The sequence below is a fragment of the Dendrobates tinctorius genome, unplaced genomic scaffold (genome assembly GCF_039654945.1).
Source record: "Dendrobates tinctorius isolate UK_male_01 unplaced genomic scaffold, ASM3965494v1 ptg000151l, whole genome shotgun sequence".
Classification (NCBI taxonomy): Eukaryota; Metazoa; Chordata; class Amphibia; order Anura; family Dendrobatidae; genus Dendrobates; species Dendrobates tinctorius.
Window position 1 is genome coordinate 31,799,270 of NW_027361818.1, and position 9,629 is coordinate 31,808,898.

Genomic DNA, 9,629 nt, shown 5'->3' on the forward strand with positions numbered 1-9,629 from the left:
GGCCGTCTCTCCACATTACAGGCTGAGCTGTATTTTATATTAGACCCTACAGGTAACACTGACACCTGGTGGTCGTCTCTCTACAATACAGGCTGACCTGCATTTTATATTAGACCCTACAGGTAACACTGACTCCTGGTGGCCGTCTCTCCACATTACAGGCTGAGCTGTATTTTATATTAGACCCTACAGGTAACACTGACTCCTGGTGGCCGTCTCTCCACATTACAGGCTGAGCTGCATTTTATATTAGACCCTACAGGTAACACTGACTCCTGGTGGCCGTCTCTCCACATCACAGGCAGAACTGTATTTTATATTAGACCGTACAGGTAACACTGACACCTGGTGGCCGTCTCTCCACATTACAGGCTGAGCTGTATTTTTTATTAGCCCCTACAGGTAACACTGACACCTGGTGGCCATTTCTCCACATTACAGGCTGAGATGTATTCTAAAGACATACTGATAGGGAATTTAGTTAGATTGTGAGCCCCATCGGGGACAGTGATGATAATATGTGCAAACTGTAAAGCGCTGCGGAATATGTTAGCGCTATATAAAAATAAAGATGATTATTATATTAGACCCTACAGGTAACACTGACACCTGGTGGCCGTCTCTCCACATTACAGGCTGAGCTGTATTTTATATTAGACCCTACAGGTAACACTGACACCTGGTGGTCGTCTCTCCACAATACAGGCTGAGCTGCATTTTATATTAGACCCTACAGGTAACACTGACACCTGGTGGTCGTCTCTCCACATTACAGGCTGAGCTGTATTTTATATTTGACCCTACAGGTAACACTGACTCCTGGTGGCCGTCTCTCCACATTACAGGCTGATCTGTATTTTATATTAGACCCTACAGGTAACACTGACTCCTGGTGGCCGTCTCTCCACATTACAGGCTGAGCTGCATTTTATATTAGACCCTACAGGTAATACCGACACCTGGTGGCCGTCTCTCCACATTACAGGCTGAGCTGCATTTTATATTAGACCCTACAGGTAACACTGACTCCTGGTGGCTGTCTCTCCACATTACAGTCTGAGCTGTATTTTATATTAGACCCTACAGGTAACACTGACACCTGGTGGCCATGTCTCCACATTACAGTCTGAGCTGCATTTTATATTAGACCCTACAGGTAACACTGATACCTGGTGGCCGTCTCTCCACATTACAGGCTGAGCTGCATTTTATATTAGACCCTACAGGTAACACTGACCTCTGGTGGCCGTTTCTCCACATTACAGGCTGAGCTGTATTTTATATTAGACCCTACAGGTAACACTGACTCCTGGTGGCCGTCTCTCCACAATACAGGCTGAGCTGCATTTTATATTAGACCCTACAGGTAACACTGACTCCTGGAGGCCATGTCTCCACATTACAGGCTGAGCTGTATTTTATATTAGACCCTACAGGTAACACTGACACCTGGTGGCCGTCTCTCCACATTACAGGCTGAGCTGTATTTTATATTAGACCCTACAGGTAACACTGACACCTGGTGGCCGTCTCTCCACATTACAGGCTGAGCTGTATTTTATATTAGACCCTACAGGTAACACTGACACCTGGTGGTCGTCTCTCCACAATACAGGCTGAGCTGCATTTTATATTACACCCAACAGGTAACACTGACACCTGGTGGCCGTCTCTCCACATTACAGGCTGAGCTGTATTTTATATTAGACCCTACAGGTAACACTGACACCTGGTGGTCGTCTCTCCACAATACAGGCTGAGCTGCATTTTATATTAGACCCTACAGGTAACACTGACTCCTGGTGGCCGTCTCTCCACATTACAGGCTGAGCTGTATTTTATATTAGACCCTACAGGTAACACTGACACCTGGTGGCCGTCTCTCCACATTACAGGCTGAGCTGTATTTTATATTAGACCCTACAGGTAACACTGACTCCTGGTGGCCGTCTCTCCACATTACAGGCTGAGCTGTATTTTATATTAGACCCTACAGGTAACACTGACACCTGGTGGCCGTCTCTCCACATTACAGGCTGAGCTGTATTTTATATTAGACCCTACAGGTAACACTGACTCCTGGTGGCCTTCTCTCCACATTACAGGCTGAGCTGTATTTTATATTAGACCCTACAGGTAACACTGCCACCTGGTGGCCGTTTCTCCACATTACAGGCTGAGATGTATTTTATATTAGACCCTACAGGTAACACTGACACCTGGTGGCCGTCTCTCCACATTACAGTCTGAGCTGTATTTTATATTAGACTCTACAGGTAACACTGACACCTGGTGGCCGTCTCTCCACATTACAGGCTGAGCTGTATTTTATATTAGACCCTTCAGGTAACACTGACACCTGGTGGCCGTCTCTCCACATTACAGGCTGAGATGTATTTTATATTATACCCTACAGGTAACACTGACTCCTGGCGGCTGTCTCTCCACATTACAGTCTGAGCTGTATTTTATATTAGACTCTACAGGTAACACTGACACCTGGTGGCCGTCTTTCCACATTACAGTCTGAGCTGTATTTTACATTAGACTCTACAGGTAACACTGACACCTGGTGGTCGTCTCTCCACATTACAGGCTGAGCTGTATTTTATATTAGACCCTACAGGTAACACTGACTCCTGGTGGCCGTCTCTCCACATTACAGTCTGAGCTGTATTTTACATTAGACTCTACAGGTAACACTGACACCTGGTGGCCGTCTCTCCACATTACAGGCTGAGATGTATTTTATATTAGACCCTACAGGTAACACTGACACCTGGTGGCCATCTCTCCACATTACAGGCTGAGCTGTATTTTATATTAGCCCCTACATGTAACACTGACACCTGGTGGCCGTCTCTCCACATTACAGGCTGAGCTGTATTTTATATTAGACCCTACAGGTAACACTGGCACCTGGTGGCCATTTCTCCACATTACAGGCTGAGATGTATTCTAAAGACATACTGATAGGGAATTTAGTTAGATTGTGAGCCCCATCGGGGACAGTGATGATAATATGTGCAAACTGTAAAGCGCTGCGGAATATGTTAGCGCTATATAAAAATAAAGATTATTATTATATTAGACCCTACAGGTAACACTGACACCTGGTGGCCGTCTCTCCACATTACAGGCTGAGCTGTATTTTATATTAGACCCTACAGGTAACACTGACACCTGGTGGTCGTCTCTCCACAATACAGGCTGAGCTGCATTTTATATTAGACCCTACAGGTAACACTGACACCTGGTGGCCGTCTCTCCACATTACAGGCTGATCTGTATTTTATATTAGACCCTACAGGTAACACCGACACCTGGTGGCCGTCTCTCCACATTACAGGCTGAGATGTATTTTATATTAGACCCTACAGGTAACACTGACACCTGGTGGCCATGTCTCCACATTACAGTCTGAGCTGCATTTTATATTAGACCCTACAGGTAACACTGACACCTGGTGGCCGTCTCTCCACATTACAGGCTGAGCTGCATTTTATATTAGACCCTACAGGTAACACTGACCTCTGGTGGCCGTTTCTCCACATTACAGGCTGAGCTGTATTTTGTATTAGACCCTACAGGTAACACTGACTCCTGGTGGCCGTCTCTCCACAATACAGGCTGAGCTGCATTTTATATTAGACCCTACAGGTAACACTGACTCCTGGAGGCCATGTCTCCACATTACAGGCTGAGCTGTATTTTATATTAGACCCTACAGGTAACACTGACACCTGGTGGCCGTCTCTCCACATTACAGGCTGAGCTGTATTTTATATTAGACCCTACAGGTAACACTGACACCTGGTGGTCGTCTCTCCACAATACAGGCTGAGCTGCATTTTATATTACACCCAACAGGTAACACTGACACCTGGTGGTCGTCTCTCCACATTACAGGCTGAGCTGTATTTTATATTAGACCCTACAGGTAACACTGACTCCTGGTGGCCGTCTCTCCACATTACAGGCTGAGCTGTATTTTATATTAGACCCTACAGGTAACACTGACACCTGGTGGCCGTCTCTCCACATTACAGGCTGAGCTGTATTTTATATTAGACCCTTCAGGTAACACTGACTCCTGGTGGCCGTCTCTCCACATTACAGGCTGAGCTGTATTTTATATTAGACCCTACAGGTAACACTGACTCCTGGTGGCCGTCTCTCCACATTACAGGCTGAGCTGCATTTTATATTAGACCCTACAGTTAACACTGACTCCTGGTGGCCATCTCTCCACATTACAGGCTGAGCTGTATTTTATATTAGACCCTACAGGTAACACTGCCACCTGGTGGCCGTCTCTCCACATTACAGGCTGAGATGTATTTTATATTAGACCCTACAGGTAACACTGACACCTGGTGGCCGTCTCTCCACATTACAGTCTGAGCTGTATTTTATATTAGACTCTATAGGTAACACACCTGGTGGCCGTCTCTCCACATTACAGGCTGAGCTGTATTTTATATTAGACCCTACAGGTAACACTGACACCTGGTGGCCGTCTCTCCACATTACAGGCTGAGATGTATTTTATATTAGACCCTACAGGTAACACTGACTCCTGGCGGCCGTCACTCCACATTACAGTCTGAGCTGTATTTTTCATTAGACTCTACAGGTAACACTGACACCTGGTGGTCGTCTCTCCACATTACAGGCTGAGCTGTATTTTATATTAGACCCTACAGGTAACACTGACTCCTGGTGGCCGTCTCTCCACATTACAGTCTGAGCTGTATTTTACATTAGACTCTACAGGTAACACTGACACCTGGTGGCCGTCTCTCCACATTACAGGCTGAGCTGTATTTTATATTAGACCCTACAGGTAACACTGACTCCTGGTGGCCGTCTCTCCACATTATAGGCTGAGCTGTATTTTATATTAGCCCCTACATGTAACACTGACACCTGGTGGCCGTCTCTCCACATTACAGGCTGAGCTGTGTTTTATATTAGACCCTACTGGTAACACTGACACCTGGTGGCCGTCTCTCCACATTACAGGCTGAGCTGTATTTTATATTAGACCCTACAGGTAACACTGACACCTGGTGGCTGTCTCTCCACATTAGAGGCTGAGCTGAATTTTATATTAGACTATACAGGTACACTGTCTCCTGGTGGCCGTCTCTCCACATTACTGGCTGAGCTGCATTTTATATTAGACCCTACAGGTAACATTGACACCTGGTGGCCGTCTCTCCACATTACAGACTGAGCTGCATTTTTTAATAAGACCCTACAGGTAACACTGACTCCTGGTGGCCGTCTCTCCACATTACAGGCTGAGCTGTATTTTATATTAGACCCTACAGGTAACATTGACACCTGGTGGCCGTCTCTCCACATTACAGACTGAGCTGCATTTTTTATTAGACCCTACAGGTAACACTGACTCCTGGTGGCCGTCTCTCCACATTACAGACTGAGCTGCATTTTTTAATTAGACCCTACAGGTAACACTGACACCTGGTGGCCGTCTCTCCACATTACAGGCTGAGCTGTATTTTATATTAGACCCTACAGGTAACACACCTGGTGGCCGTCTCTCCACATTACAGGCTGAGCTGTATTTTATACACCCAACACCCCATCCCCACTTCTTTTCTTGCTTTGGCAACACTAATTGTATTTTGGTCCTGCCAAAAAAGCCTATTTGAATTTGAAATTTGAATTTGTATTTTATATTAGACTCTACAGGTAACACTGACACCTGGTGGCCGTATCTCCACATTACAGGCTGAGCTGTATTTTATAATTGACTCTACAGGTAACACTGACACCTTGGGGCCATCTCTCCACATTACAGGCTGAGCTGTATTTTATATTAGACTCTACAGGTAACACTGACACCTGGTGGCCATCTCTCCACATTACAGGCTGAGCTGTATTTTATATTAGACTCTACAGGTAACACTGACACCTGGTGGCCGTCTCTCCACATTACAGGCTGAGCTGTATTTTATAATTGACTCTACAGGTAACACTGACACCTTGGGGCCATCTCTCCACATTACAGGCTGAGCTGTATTTTATATTAGACTCTACAGGTAACACTGACACCTGGTGGCCATCTCTCCACATTACAGGCTGAGCTGTATTTTATATTAGACTCTACAGGTAACACTGACACCTGGTGGCCGTCTCTCCACATTACAGGCTGAGCTGTATTTTATATTAGACCCTACAGTTAACACTGACACCTGGTGGCCGTCTCTCCACATTACAGGCTGAGCTGTATTTTATTTTAGACCCTACAGTTAACACTGACTCCTGGTGGCCGTCTCTCCACATTACAGGCTGAGCTGTATTTTATATTAGACTCTACAGGTAACACTGACTCCTGGTGGCCGTCTCTCCACATTACAGGCTGAGCTGTATTTTATATTAGACTCTACAGGTAACACTGACTCCTGGTGGCCGTCTCTCCACATTACAGGCTGAGCTGTATTTTATATTAAACCCTACAGTTAACACTGACTCCTGGTGGCCGTCTCTCCACATTACAGGCTGAGCTATATTCTATATTAGACTCTACAGGTAACACTGACACCTGGTGGCCGTCTCTCCACATTACAGGCTGAGCTGTATTTTATATTAGACCCTACAGTTAACACTGACACCTGGTGGCCGTCTCTCCACATTACAGGCTGAGCTGTATTTTATATTAGACCCTACAGTTAACACTGACACCTGGTGGCCGTCTCTCCACATTACAGGCTGAGCTGTATTTTATATTAGACTCTACAGGTAACACTGACACCTGGTGGCCGTCTCTCCACATTACAGGCTGAGCTGTATTTTATATTAGACCCTACAGTTAACACTGACTCCTGGTGGCCATCTCTCCACATTACAGGCTGAGCTGTATTTTATATTAGACTCTACAGGTAACACTGACACCTGGTGGCCGTCTCTCCACATTACAGTCTGAGCTGTATTTTATTAGACCCTACATGTAACACTGACACCTGGTGGCCATCTCTCCACATTACAGGCTGAGCTGTATTTTATATTAGACCCTACAGGTAACACTGACACCTGGTGGCCGTCTCTCCACATTACAGGCTGAGCTGCATTTTATATTAGACCCTACAGGTAACACTGACACCTGGTGGCCGTCTATCCACATTACAGGCTGAGCTGTATTTTATATTGGACTCTACAGGTAACACTGACACCTGGTGGCCGTCTCTCCACATTACAGGCTGAGCTGTATTTTATATTAGATCCTACAGGTAACACTGACACCTGGTGGCCGTCTCTCCACATTACAGGCTGAGCTGTATTTTATATTAGACTCTACAGGTAACACTGACACCTGGTGGCTGTCTCTCCACATTACAGTCTGAGCTGTATTTTATATTAGACCCTACAGGTAACACTGACACCTGGTGTCCGTCTCTCCACATTACAGGCTGAGCTGTATTTTATATTAGACCCTACAGGTAACACTGACACCTGGTGGCCGTCTCTCCACATTAGAGTCTGAGCTGTATTTTATATTAGACCCTACATGTAACACTGACACCTGGTGGCCGTCTCTCCACATTACAGGCTGAGCTGTGTTTTATATTAGACCCTACTGGTAACACTGACACCTGGTGGCCGTCTCTCCACATTACAGGCTGAGCTGTATTTTATATTAGACCCTACAGGTAACACTGGCACCTGGTGGCCGTCTCTCCACATTACAGGCTGAGCTGTATTTTATATTATTATTATTATTATTATTATTTATTGTTATAGCGCCATTTATTCCATGGCGCTTTACATGTGAGGGGGGTATACATAAAAACAAGTACAATAATCTTAAACAATACAAGTCATAACTGGTACAGGAGGAGAGAGGACCCTGCCCGCGAGGGCTCACAATCTTCAAGGGATGGGTGATAATACAGTAGGCGAGGGTAGAGCTGGTCGTGCAGCGGTTTGGTCGATCGGTGGTTACTGCAGGTTATAGGCTTGTCGGAAGAGGTGGGTCTTCAGGCTCTTTTTGAAGGTTTCGATGGTAGGTGAGAGTCTGATATGTTGTGGTAGAGAGTTCCAGAGTAGGGGTGATGCGCGAGAGAAATCTTGTATGCGATTGTGGGAAGAGGAGATAAGAGGGGAGTAGAGAAGGAGATCTTGTGAGGATCGGAGGTTGCGTGCAGGAAAGTACCGGGAGACGAGGTCACAGATGTATGGAGGAGACAGGTTGTGGATGGCTTTGTATGTCATGTTTAGGGTTTTGTAATGGAGTCTCTGGGCAATTGGGAGCCAGTGAAGGGATTGACAGAGGGGAGAAGCTGGGGAATAGCGGGGGGACAGGTGGATTAGTCGGGCAGCAGAGTTTAGAATAGATTGGAGGGGTGCGAGAGTGTTTGAGGGGAGGCCACAGAGCATGAGGTTGCAGTAGTCAAGGCGAGAGATGATGAGGGCATGGACTAGGGTTTTTGCAGATTCTTGGGTGAGGAATGAACGGATGCGTGAAATATTTTTGAGTTGAAGTCGGCAGGAAGTGGAAAGGGTTTGGATATGTGGTTTGAAGGAGAGATCAGCGTCAAGGATTACTCCGAGGCAGCGAGCTTGTGGGACTGGGGAGAGTGGGCAGCCATTTACTGTAATTGATAGGTTCGTAGGGGGGGTCACGTGAGATGGGGGAAAGATGATGAATTCTGTTTTGTCCATGTTGAGTTTCAGATATCTAGTGGAGAAGAAGGATGAAATAGTGGACAGACATTGAGGGATTCTGGTTAGTAGGGAGGTGATATCTGGTCCAGAGATGTAGATCTGTGTGTCATCAGCATAAAGATGATACTGAAAGCCATGAGATTCTATGAGCTGTCCCAGGCCAAAGGTGTAAATAGAGAACAGCAGGGGCCCAAGGACTGAACCTTGTGGGACTCCGACAGATAGGGGGCGAGGTGAGGAGGTGGTGTGTGAGTGGGAGACGCTGAATGTCCGGTCTGTTAGGTATGATGAGATCCAGGAGAGGGCCAAGTCTGTGATGCCGAGGGATGAGAGGGTCTGTAATAATAGGGAATGGTCCACTGTGTCAAAGGCAGCCGACAGGTCCAGGAGGAGGAGGACAGAGTAGTGTCGCTTGCTCTTGGCAGTTAAGAGGTCATTGGTGACCTTAGTAAGGGCAGTTTCAGTGGAGTGGTGTGACCGGAAGCCAGATTGTAAGCGGTCGAAGAGGGAGCAAGAAGAGAGATGGGAGGACAGTTCAAGGTAGACGTGTTGTTCCAGTAGCTTGGAGGCGTATGGGAGAAGTGATATAGGGCGATAGCTAGATACAGAGGATGGGTCAAGAGAGGGCTTTTTGAGGATAGGTGTGATGGAGGCATGTTTAAAGCTTGAGGGGAAAACACCAGTTGTTAGTGACAGGTTGAAGAGATGGGTTAGGGTTGGGATGAAGACTGTGGTGAGGTTTGGGATGAAGTGGGATGGGATCGGGTCGAGTGCACAGGTGGTGAGATGTGATCTTGAGAGTAGAGTGGAGAGTCGATCTTCTGTAATGGTGGAGAAGTTGGTTTTGAAGGTGGAGGGCTGGGAAGTCGGGAGGAAGGGCTCTGGGGGTTGTTGACCAAAACTGTCCCTGATGTTATCAATTTTCTGCTTGAAAA